General features: G+C 40.3%; 1 protein-coding gene across 1 annotated transcript in view; it reads left to right on the top strand.

The window, feature by feature from the left end:
- LOC140366996 (protein turtle homolog A-like) overlaps positions 1 to 12,198 on the top strand; it is a 151,549-nt gene that overhangs the window by 32,911 nt on the left and 106,440 nt on the right. The gene's annotated exons all lie outside the window — the stretch shown is intronic.

The following is a 12,198-nucleotide window of genomic DNA, read 5'->3' on the forward strand; positions in this document are numbered from 1 at the left end:
CTTGTTAATTTGCTAAGAAAAATGTAACTTTTCAATGTATTACAGTACGCGTCAATGAAGTCTGTAGGTAATTAAGTCAGAAGTTTGATGTTTATTTGGTTTAATTAATAGACTATACCTTTTTGAAGAAGAAAATAAAGGTTTTTCATAAACGTATAATTACTATATAAATATATAGTACTTCACCATCAGACCTTTTCATTTTGTGCATTTTACTTACTTTGATAATTTATTTGACTATAGGTCTCGTTTGCATGTCCGTGGCTTGTCTCCAGCAGCAGCTCCGCCTTGGTCTGATAAAAACGCACAGCTCGACCACTAAATACAATGTTCAAAGTAAATGTGTCCAAACAGGTTGATTTCTGAGGAAAACCTGAAAGTTAATGTCTTAAAAACATGTGGGAATTACAAGTGCCTTTAATTTAGAATTTAGAATATAGTTTACTTCCTCTTGAGGCACACATCAGAATTGAACCCAAACGCGCGAGACGTTGAATGAGAATTGTCCCGGGCCTAGAATGGATGTTAATCAATCGTAAAGTTTATTCAATTAGACAGTGTTCTTGAGCCGCACTGTTGCTTTAACTTTCCATTTGAATGTTGGTTTATGGCTAAACCTTTAATCCTCTTCCTCCTTGTAACAAGCAGCTTATTGACGGTCACGATACTGCGATGATGTTCTAAATGTTCACAGAGATTGGCCTGTCACAATAACACATATTATTACATTAAAATATCATGATACATTTCTAACTGAACTAAATCTTTGGAAAAATGAGATCTGCAATAAATTCAAAGCCGAATGGAACACGTATATCCTTAGTTAGTGTCTATCATTTGTCGTAGAAGTCACTTTTGACCTCCTAAACCTCAGACGTTACGGCAAATAACATCAGCAGTTTTTTACCATCTAGAAACATTGCCAAAATCTAAAGTCTATTGTCTAAACCAGACTTGGAGAGACTTATCCATGCGTTTGTCTCCAGTAGATTAGACTACTGTAACGGCTGCTCACTGGCCTCTCCAAACGAGCTGTAAAACAGCTGCAGTACATCCAGAACGCTGCTGCTCGGGTCCTGACTAGAACCAGGAAGTACCATCACATTAGTCCTGTTCTCAGGTCTCTGCACTGGCTCCTGTGGCTCAGAGAATAGACTTTAAAGCAGCTCTGCTTGTGTACAAGTCTCTCCATGGCCTAGCACCAAAGTACATCTCAGACATGTTCGTGCCAGGTTTTTCGAAGAGTGAAAATGTGAGACAGCCTTTTACTCTGACAATATTCAAATCTGGGCAAGAAACAATTCTGTACAACGATTTATTCCATCTGTTTTGTTATTTGAATGCATTTTTGCCCGTTGTGTGAAGCTTTTTGAATCACCTTGTGTGAAAATTGTGCTCTACATAATATACTCTCCTTGCCTTGCACTATTGTCAACACAACAATGGCTTATTCAGTAGATAAAAGCATATCAAATGTCAATATTCATACAAATGGACGAAGCACGTACAGGTATGTTTGATTAATCCTGCATATTTAAACCTGTGTTTGATTGAGCCAGTTACACTTGTTGGGCTGTAGTCCTTTAGTCTGTAATATATTTTCTCTTTCCATGTTTTCCTGATGCTCAAGCTAAAAAGAGGTCATGCTGTTTGTTACCTGGTTAACCATTTGTTTGGGGAAGTCTGAGGATTGATTTGTCCTCAAAATCATAGCTGGAGTTGTGTTTAGTTGTATCCTTTTGCATACAAACAAAAGTGAGTTAAGGTATTCATTGTTTAAAGTGATCCAATGTGATAATATGGCAATTGTTGTTTTGGAGATTTGTTGAGCAGGAACTTTTGTTAATTCCTAGTTGATTACAACCCAATACGTTTGTTTTATGTCTTCAGTTGGTAAGCTATCCACAGTCCATGTAGACAAATTTGTATTCATCCTTTAGGGAAATTACTTGGACACAGTAGCTCAAATATTGCGGTATAATAACTAGATTTTTAAAAAGCGGTAGCAAAATATTGTTTAGTATTACCAGTTTTAACCAGTTGTAGTGCAGTTTTAGTCCAGTTGTAGTTCGCACTTCAACGCTTATATCGATCAATCATCCATCCATTTTCTTCTGCTTATCCGGGGCCGGGTCGCGGGGGCAGCGGTCTAAGCAGGAACTCCTAGACTTCCTCCTCCCCAGGCACTTCCTCCTACTCCTCCGGGGGGATCCCGAGGCGTTCCCAGGCCAGCCGAGAGACATAGTCCCTAAAGCGTGTCCTGGGTCTTCCCCGGAGTCTCTTCCTGGTGCTTCCACGCTCGAAACGCCTCCCCAGGGAGGCGCCCAGGAGGCATCCGGAACAGATGCCCGAGCCACTTCAGCTGGCTCCTCTTGATGTGGAGGAGCAGCGGCTCTACTCCGAGCTCCCCCCGTGTGGCTGAGCTCCTCACCCTATCTCTAAGGGAGCGCCCAGCCACCCGGCGGAGGAAACTCATTTCGACCGCTTGTATCCACGATCTTGTTCTTTCGGTCATTACCCAAAGCTCATGACCATAGGTGAGGGTAGGAACGTAGACCGACCGGTAAATTGAGAGCTTTGCCTTTCGACTCAGCTCCTTCTTTACCACAACAGTCCAATGCAGCGACTGCATCACTGCAGCCGCTGCACCGATCCGCCTGTCAATCTCACGCTCCATCCTTCCCTCACTCGTGAACAAGACCCCGAGATACTCTAACTCCTCCCCTTGGGGCAAGGACTCCCCACCCCCTCCTGAGGCGCCGGACGGTTTGCCAGAATTTCTTTGGGGCCGATCAATAGTCCTCCTCCATGGCCTCCCCAAACTCCTCCCAGGCCCGGGTTTTTGCCTCTGCGACAGCACGAGCTGCGGCCCGCTTGGCCTGCCGATACCTGTCAATGACCTCAGGAGACCCACAAGCCAGAGTGGCCTGATAGACCTCCTTCTTCAGTCTGACGGCATCCCTTACTTGCGGTGTCCACCACCGGGTTCAGGGGTTGCTGCTACGACAGGCACCGGAGACCTTGCGACCACAGCTCCGAGCTGCCGCATCAACAATGGAGGCGGAGAACATGGTCCACTCGGACTCAATGTCCCCAACCTCCCCGGAGGTGCGAGTTGAATACCCTACTGACAGAGGGCTCCGCAAGACGTTCCCAACAGACCCTCACAATGCGCTTGGGTCTGCCAAGTCCGGCTTCCTCCTCCGCCAGCGGATCCAACTCACCACCAGGTGGTGATCGGTTGACAACTCTGCCCCTCTCTTCACCCGAGTGTCCAAGACACGCGGCCGGAGGTCAGATCCCCCCGGAGGAGTAGGAGGAATGACAACAAAGTTGATCATTGACCTCCGGCCTAGGGTGTCCTGGTGCCACGTGCACTGATGAACACCCTTATGCTTCAACATGGTGTTCGTTATGGACAATCCGTGACTAGCACAGAAGTCCAATAACTGAACACCGCTCGGGTTCAGATCGGGGAAGCCGTTCTTCCCGATCACCCCTCTCCAGGTGTCACTGTCATTGCCCACGTGGGCGTTGAAGTCCCCCAGTAGAACAACGGAGTCCCCGGTCGGTGCACTATCCAGTACCCCTCCCAAGGACTCCAAGAAGGCCGGGTACTCTGCACTGCTGTTCAGCCCGTAGGCCGCCACAACAGTGAGAGACCTTTCCCCCAATCGAAGGCGAAGGGACGTGACCCTCTCGTCCACCGGGGTGAACTCCAACACGTGGCGAGTAAACTGAGCCCAAGCGACCAACCGACCAAGCGACCAACCGACCAATCAATCAATCAATCAAAAAAAATGTGATTAAACCTGGACTTATTCAGGACTAAACAGAGACTAGAACAGGACCAATTTAAGTCCACACGGAGACTTAAATGGACTAAATTTCAGACCAAATAATGACAAATGTGAATGCACCCGTAGACTTCTTTTAGACCAGTTTCAGACCTGTTTTAGATTAGTTTCAGACTAGTTTCAGACCAGTTTCAGACTAGTTTCAGACATGTTTTAGACTAGTTTCAGACCTGTTTCAGACCGATTTTAGACTAGTTTCAAACCGGTTTTAGACTAGTTTCAGGGAGGTTTTAGAGTAGTTTCAGACCTGTTTTAGACTAGTTTCAGACCGGTTTTAGACTAGTTTCAGACCGGTTTTAGACCTGTTGTAGACTATTTTCATACCCATTTAAGACCAAAACAGAGAGCAAAAATGGTCAAATAAGGTACAAATATACAGATATGTTTATGTACTTAAGGAATAAAAGAAAAGATAATAAAATCATACCTATACCAAGGCTAATACAAGAGGAGGGATAAGACGAGTCAGTGCATCACACCATCACACCTTCCAGCTTTTTGTTCGTATGTCACAAAAAATTGTGTGTGTGTTTGTTCTTACAATACAATCTGTTAAGTTACAACATATTCAAAAGTGTTTTTCAGAAGTAAATCACAAATAAAACCTTACAAGGCGTTTACCAATAATCAGACCGAAGCTTTTTGTAAAGCCTTCTAGTCGCAGTGCCTGGTTCAGGCACTGTGTGTCAGGAGCCACACCCTGACGGCCTTTCAAAGAGGCCTCAGTGGGATTCTCTCTTGCGTTGCATCGCCTTTCACCGTGCACTTTCCTCCGCGCAGCCCTCAGAACAAAGCCAGTCTGTGGGGACAAAGCTCCTCTGTGGAACAAGAACACCTTTGTGACTTCTGTTATCTTTTCAAGTCACAAACAATGCGACTAATGCACACAAAGGATGAAAATGTCTGGGTGGTGCACACACCTTTCGTTAAAGGCACAGAAAAGGGAATCAATATTTTTCAGAGCAAAACAGGACCTTTATTTTAGCGCGTATGTACTGACATGATAGTACGTGGAAAGAATAAATATAGTGGTTTTCACGGACGGTAATAATGGCTACATTTGAAGAAAATTACTGAGTGAGAATCTATAATTTTGTGAAGTCTTGCTGCTGTGAAATTTAGGGGCTACAAAGATATTCTGGTGTGAGAGGTGTTGACAGGTTGTGTGTGTGTGTGTGTGTGTGTGTGTGTGTGTGTGTGTCTGTGTGTGTGTGTGTCTGTGTGTCTGTGTGTCTGTGTGTCTGTGTGTCTGTGTGTCTGTGTGTGCTTTTTAAAATATATTTCTTCTTTTATGTTTTTCTGATGCGCAAGCTGTTTTTTATAATGTGATTTTTTATAAAATAACGTCTTTTTGTTTCATTTAATTTTGTTTCCCCCATCAACCCAAAACATGTACAACAAGTAAAATCCTCCAGCTAAAGTCCTTACCACGCCAAGCTCAACATTTGGAGATCAGTTCCCCGAGCGTTGCACTGCTTCTGACGGGTTTAACCCGAGAGATGTTGAAGGATGGGTCAAATGCAGAGGACAATTAAAGTGAATCTTAAACCTGGGGTAGGTATTTGTATGAATCGCTCAAATCCAACATTTGAGCAGAAAATTGAAACGGGGTGGGATAATCAGTTCTCATCCCAAAGTTTTTTTATTCTTCTTAATGAAATAACCAGACCAGGTTGCAAAAACACGAGTAATTTACATGTAATTTTTTCAATTTATTTTTAAAATGTCTTTGATCGTCGGTTCAGTTTGTGTCATCCATTTTTATTGTGATGCCTTCTTCGCTGCAGCCTGAGTATTATGTCCCATTTATTGTGGATACATTTTTGTTTATTTTGATAAATAAGATAAAAGAACATTTATCATAAAATGCACTCACTATAAAAGCTGCATTTTCTTTTTTTCTCTCTAATTCAGTGCAGTTTAAAGACTAAATTTAAAGATCAAATACCAACAGTTTATTTTATTATTTTATTATTATTTTTTTTAATCTTTATTGATCCCAATTTTTTTTTTACGTATTTTGCTATTATATTGTTGCTTCAGGTTGCACCTTTTCACCGAATAAAGTTCCTAGTTTGTGAATCTTGTTTTCATTCACTAACAATGGCAATAAACCTTTTTCTGATTCGGATTTCTGAAAAAGAAAGAGTAACTGTATTCTGACACGAAAAGGAAGAGTAACTGTATCAGAAATCAATTACTCTAATTTAGCATTCTGGATACGTATTTTCGGCACATGTATTCAGTTACCGTACTTCCAACACTATAAACCACACTGTTGAGACAGAAAGTGGCAAATTATATATATATATATTTTTAGAAGGTCATTTAATCAAAACATGGACGTCTTTCACCAAACCATGTAATCCACTGCAATTACAGTTGAAATAATTCCGTTTCCTTATCCTTAGTGGGTGTTGCATCAGTTGTATCAGTCAGACATCACACCATGCTGTGTGTTCAAACCTGACCTGAAATGCTGTTGACAATCCTCCAGAACGGATTAGAAAAGTGCAGCTGTTAGATTTGTAGTCAATGCGCGTGAGATTTTGACGGCAGAAAATGCATAAATAATAAAAAAGCCAGATTTTGAAGTGGCAATGGGGCCGGCAATATTGATTTTTGGAGTATCCCCATATCAGAAATGTCTGAAACGCATTATTTGAGGTTTAATTTTCAGACAAATGTGAAATGTCAGTTAAATTAATCACAAAAGAGCAGAAATATCCCATTATACCCTTAACAGAACCTTTTCTTTTTTCCATTTTCATTTTTAATCAGCAAAACACTCAATATTCAAATGTTGGCATATCTTCAAAACATCAACATTTTGCATTTTGGATGAAAACTAAAATATGATTATTTGATTGAGTTTGAAGCTCATCTTTGAAAATAGTGCACATTAGTGGAGATCAAAAACATTGACTTTGAAATTCAGATTTTTTTTTAATCTCTGCTCTTTGCGATCATTTAAAGTGACGTATGACAGGGTTTTATGATTTTCTCATGTTGACTTTATTTGGTGTATTTATGCCTGTCGTACATACAAATTATAGTTTTACACCAATCGAGTAGGTATTTGTGGAGAAAAAGTAGAAAAATCTGTAGAAAAAAACAGGAAGTGACATCACACTAGGGACTCTCATTCCATCCCAAGTTTATGCATAATTTATATAAAAGAGACCCCTTAACATTTATTCAACAAAAATAAAGGTGCTTCCATACATTTTTATTCGTCCAAAGAAACATGACAATTATGTTTTAGCCAAGTGGTTGCAAGCTAATTTCCTGGTGTGATGTCATCAATTACAAACAGGAAGTACAATTATACACCTAAAAATGTGCTACTTTTTTGGGGTAAAACGTTAAATATTTTTTATCTTAATTCCATTTTAGTTCAATGAGCAGTCCAACCTGTCATAGGCATTTTAAGGTTAAGGCACACTTTACTGTCGCCGTAGGGAAATGTGTCCTCTGCATTTGACCCATCTCCAGATCGCGGTCAGGACTGCTGCAGCTTCAAGATCCTGCATGTTTTACGCCAAATGGAACGTTCCTTCACATACAGATGATATTCAAGTATATACAATGTTTATTTCACGTCATTTATGTTACTTATGTGTTCTCCTTTTGAATGTTCAAAGGTGCTCTAGAACAGGGGTCCCCAACCTTTTTTGCACCACGGACCGGAATAATGTGGGTTTTATTTTCACGGACCAGTGTGCCAGTTTATGCGCGGAAGTGGGCGGGGCTTGGGCGGGGCTTGGGCTTCTATTCGATTCAGCTCGGAAGGCGAAATGTTCTCAAAAGACGCGTTTGTACATTATTAAGTGTTCTATTCCAAAAGATCCGAATTGGAGTAACATAACGTACTGTTACACGTGTCCTCACTGTTCTTCTGACTGGTGGAAGCTCATCACATAAATATGGAGCAGAGTTGCTCCCTCAAATATATATACGTTTAAGATCACCGTCATTTTCAATCTCCAACAGCTGATCCTCTTGTTGCACATGCTCGATTCGCCCGCTTTAATCGTGAATGGGTTGCGGATCCATTCACGTGCAGTTCATGAATCTTTTGCGCACGGGAAGTAGCAGGAGACGTGTCCTCCAAAATCCTCGATGGCGCCTCGTCTGCTCCTCACTTGGCCTTTTCCCCTTTGCAAAAATGCTCTCTAAAGACTTGTTATTTACAAATTTTCGCTGGCTTGTGGGTCGACTTTTGGGTAGTGTGTTTGATGCGATGCATCCACGAAGACGTATCATGTATAATGCACGTAACAGTTATGTTATCACGCAGAACAAGAGCAGAGAGATAATAATATACTTGCCATTATATTTAATGGATTTCATCGGCAATTTCCTATAAGGCTTTTCATTATATATCCACAGACGAGCTTATTAGCGTGTCATGAGGGACAGGCCAAAGTTACGTCAGAGAAGATGATGTCACAGATAGATTATTTCCAATTTTGTGCGGCCCGGTAGCAAATGCGTTGCGGACCGGACCCCTGCGGTAGAACATGTGATCGATAGCATCCGCATGGAACGTTGATTAATTTATTCTAAAATGTGATCAAATCTTGGACGGCTAACACTCTGCTGTTTTGATATTCCATTTCAAAATACGCCCGATCCTTCAAAGTCTTTTAGCCCGAAACATGGACGCTTGTAACTAAGACTATTTGAAGTTTCTTTTGGAGTGAATGACACGAGAGCTGCGTGCTAAGCTTCCTGCAAACACAGAGACGATACTTTGAATTAATTCCAGACGATTTACATAAGAACTGAACCAAGCGTTAAAGTCAGTGTCATAGATGTGCCACTGTACGAGTTTGATTGTAGGGTTTATATGCCTTGCTGCAATGATTCATCACAGATCGTGACTCCACTATAAAAAAGAATCGTAATCTTTATTTGGACTATACTGACTCTAAAACACATTCGAAAATATCTTTTTATTACAAAGACAGTGGCCTTATTAAATCAAAATGTAAAAAGATAATTGCCTGTTTGCAATTTTCATCGATCATACTCTAGAAGCCTTCACCCATATTTGAAAATTTTACTTGATCAATACTCAGCCACCCGGCGGAGGAAACTCATTTCGACCGCTTGTATCCGCGATGAATGAATGCATTTTGTGTTTCTGTAATGTATTTTCTAAAAAATCCATAGTTTGTGCCCACTTGTCTTGAAAAGCGGCTTTTCTTTATTATTCTTAGGCCCAAGCGCAACAAGCGAGAGGCATATTAGTTCCATAAGGCCGTCATGGCTGCGAAAGTGCGAAGCACTTGGCCGCTTCTAAACACTCACTAAAGCTCTCCTCCACTCGTACTTGTCCCGTGCATACTGATTATTATTGGGAAAATTAAGTATTGTTCTTGTAAACGGGTGAAGCCTGTGCAAAAGTTTAACAGAAACAAAAACAAAAAAAACTCAAACAAAGAGAGGTTTAAATACAAAAAGGACTAACCCAAAATAGAATGGAAAGTAAATGAGCTGTAATGTGATAAAAAAAAACAACAACATTGTGGCAGAGGTATCCACTCACATGCATAAATAAATACATACATTTAAAAGTCCCTGGTTGCATTTAATTAATTTAATTAGTCAAACATATAAAGTTCAAGTGACTAAATCCAGTCTTGACTCAAATGTTCAAATACAGGCTTAAAACGGTTCTGTTCAGCTGAGCATATGATTTTACCTGCACTCTTTTCAGTCAATTTTATAATGATTGATTACGTTAATGCGTCTTTTCCTGTGAATTACTTGTATGTATACGAATTGTGCTCTACAAATAAACGTGCTTCGCTCTAACTATTTATTAAACGTAATAATACTCTATTCATAGTCAATGTTCTTGCTGTAATCCGCGTCTGCCAACGCACTCACTCAAAGGCTGAACTCTCTCAAAGACCCGCCTGTTGATAATTGCTCGTAGTCTTTTCATATTACATGTTTACTCTGGGATGAACTGAATATTGCCAGCTTTGTACTCGCACTCAATCACCGACGCTATTTACTTTTGCAGATTTCATTGTGGCGCCGACAGACAACAAAACACATGTAATCAGTGCTGGTGTTTGTCGAGGGATGACTCGCTACTCTCTTCTCTCAACCCGGGCCCTCCCTCTCCCCGAGCCAAGCGGCGGGGGGAACGCGATACCGACATTTACATTGCAATAAAGTCGAGGCTTGATGACTTATTGGAAGCGGGCGCGGGGTAGACGTTCATTCCCAGCTCCGGCTCGTAAAAGACAACGGCCCCTTTTGTCGGCGCCGCCTTCTAAAGATGATCCTTTGACGGCGAACAATGTCTTACTTCGTTTACGGCCTCAACCTTCGTTTAAGAGCACTCACGCAATAGGTCGGACAAGCACTAAAGAGGGAACGTTCCTCTGCAGACGCGGTAGGAAAACACTGTCAAGGGTTTGATGGAGTTTTGTGACATTTCAACAGGTCGAGGTAGATTGTAGCGGTCAAACCTGAAGGAATAAATTAACAAGGGCGATATTGACTAAAGTAAAAGTTCCCGATAACAATATTCGAACTATATTATTTAAGTTCAACAGAAACGTGTTAAAGCATGTTTTTAAACGTGTTCAGTTGAGGTTCGGTTGTCAGTCAAATGTGAGATGTCTGTAAAAATAAATGAACCCTTATTTTAAAGTTTACATCTTTTTTTTTCTTTTTTTTTTTAGCTCTTCTTGCAGTATTTTTTTTTTACTATAAATGATGTGCTTAATATTCAAAGTAAATTTTTCTTAACATAAAATATTAAATAATAATAATATTATATAAAATAACAATACAATCTCAAAAAAAGAATAGAAAAAAAGTTCCATATTTTCAAAACAACATTCACAATATTATCCACATCTTGAGATATTACAGTCTAATGTCGGAACTACATTTTTTTTAGGCAAGTTTAGAGAGTAGTTTACCTTTGTGTTGCTCAATTATATAAAAAAAAAAAAAAGAAATCACAATTATTTAAATCATGATTGATGATTGAAATCAGAACTATTCAGCCGATTATTTGCATGGAGAGAAGATGGTGCATCAACATGCCTAAAATGAAGAGGATAAACAAAGGAACTATCTCAACTACTCGATCACAGCAATAATTGTCATTTGAGTTTGATCAATTGCACGGCCCTGGTTTACTTTGATACGTTTGGACCCAATGAGTTCCTGTATGATACGGGCTAGAGAGAGCGTGGGCGCTGTTACCGTGGTACCTGCTTGGTACCATCTTGTGACCGGAGAAATATCAGAATTCAAATGTAAAAACATGGAGATAGAAATCATAGATTAAAGGGCTTGAATAACCATTGATATTCTGTTTAATTCACATCATCACTGAAAGAGAAGAATGTATTATTTGATAGAACATGAGCATTAGATAAAGTACAAAAAACAAAACATTTTTTTACAAAAGGATTATTTAAGAGTTAATTTTCCTATTCGGTTGTATGTTATTTAGTTGAATTTTCCAGCACGACATGGAGCCGGTGCTGGATGCTGGTTAATAGGTTACCATGGCGATGATGTCTCTAGCCTTTATTATAACTCATTGTTCTGGGCAATCACAATCACAGCAACATTGTAGTTTGGGGCCAAAAATCAGCCAAAAAAAGTCTAAAAACACAAATTAGAGACTATTTTGTTTCTGAAATACACTATTTGTGTATTTGTGGATAGGAATGTTTTACTGGAATGTGATGTTTTGCCAAATCAGTTTGAATTATTCCACCGAATGTGCATTAAACTGGCCTGGATGGAGCCTGTCATGTATGTTTTAGGTTAGTTAGAGAAACCAGAGCACCCAAAATAAATTACAAAAGGAGAGACAACAAACTCCTCCCAGAAGTGCTATGACTGGGGTATGAGAGTGCTAACCACGCTACCACTGCACCACCATTTTAATGACTCCTTTTGACATAGGATGAGAGAACAGCAGTTTGCAGAGTGTGTTTCTCAGTAACCCTCATTTTTTTCAGGAGTGCTCTGTGGTAGAAAAGGTTTCAAAGTGTTCAAATGACGACCTTTTCCACCATGAAGTTTATCACTAAAATGCTTTTAAAACAAGCTGTTATTATATTTATTTGATTTAGATAGGTGTGGAGCAATTTGGAGCTTTGGAAATACAGATTAAGCCCTCTTCTAACACTACAGATCAAATGGTAACGCATTGAAGGTTCTGGGTGTGAATCCTAGACCTGGGTTTTTCCTGGATTTTGCATGTTCTACCTGTGTCTATGTCGATTTTTCTCTGGTTCCTATTGAATATATTTCCAAAGGATGGCCTGGACCACCCTTTAAAACAGATTTT

This window comes from Eucyclogobius newberryi, unplaced genomic scaffold (genome assembly GCF_026437365.1).
Source record: "Eucyclogobius newberryi isolate DKJ021-1_F unplaced genomic scaffold, fEucNew1.0.hap1 SCAF_2, whole genome shotgun sequence".
Lineage (NCBI taxonomy): Eukaryota > Metazoa > Chordata > Actinopteri > Gobiiformes > Gobiidae > Eucyclogobius > Eucyclogobius newberryi.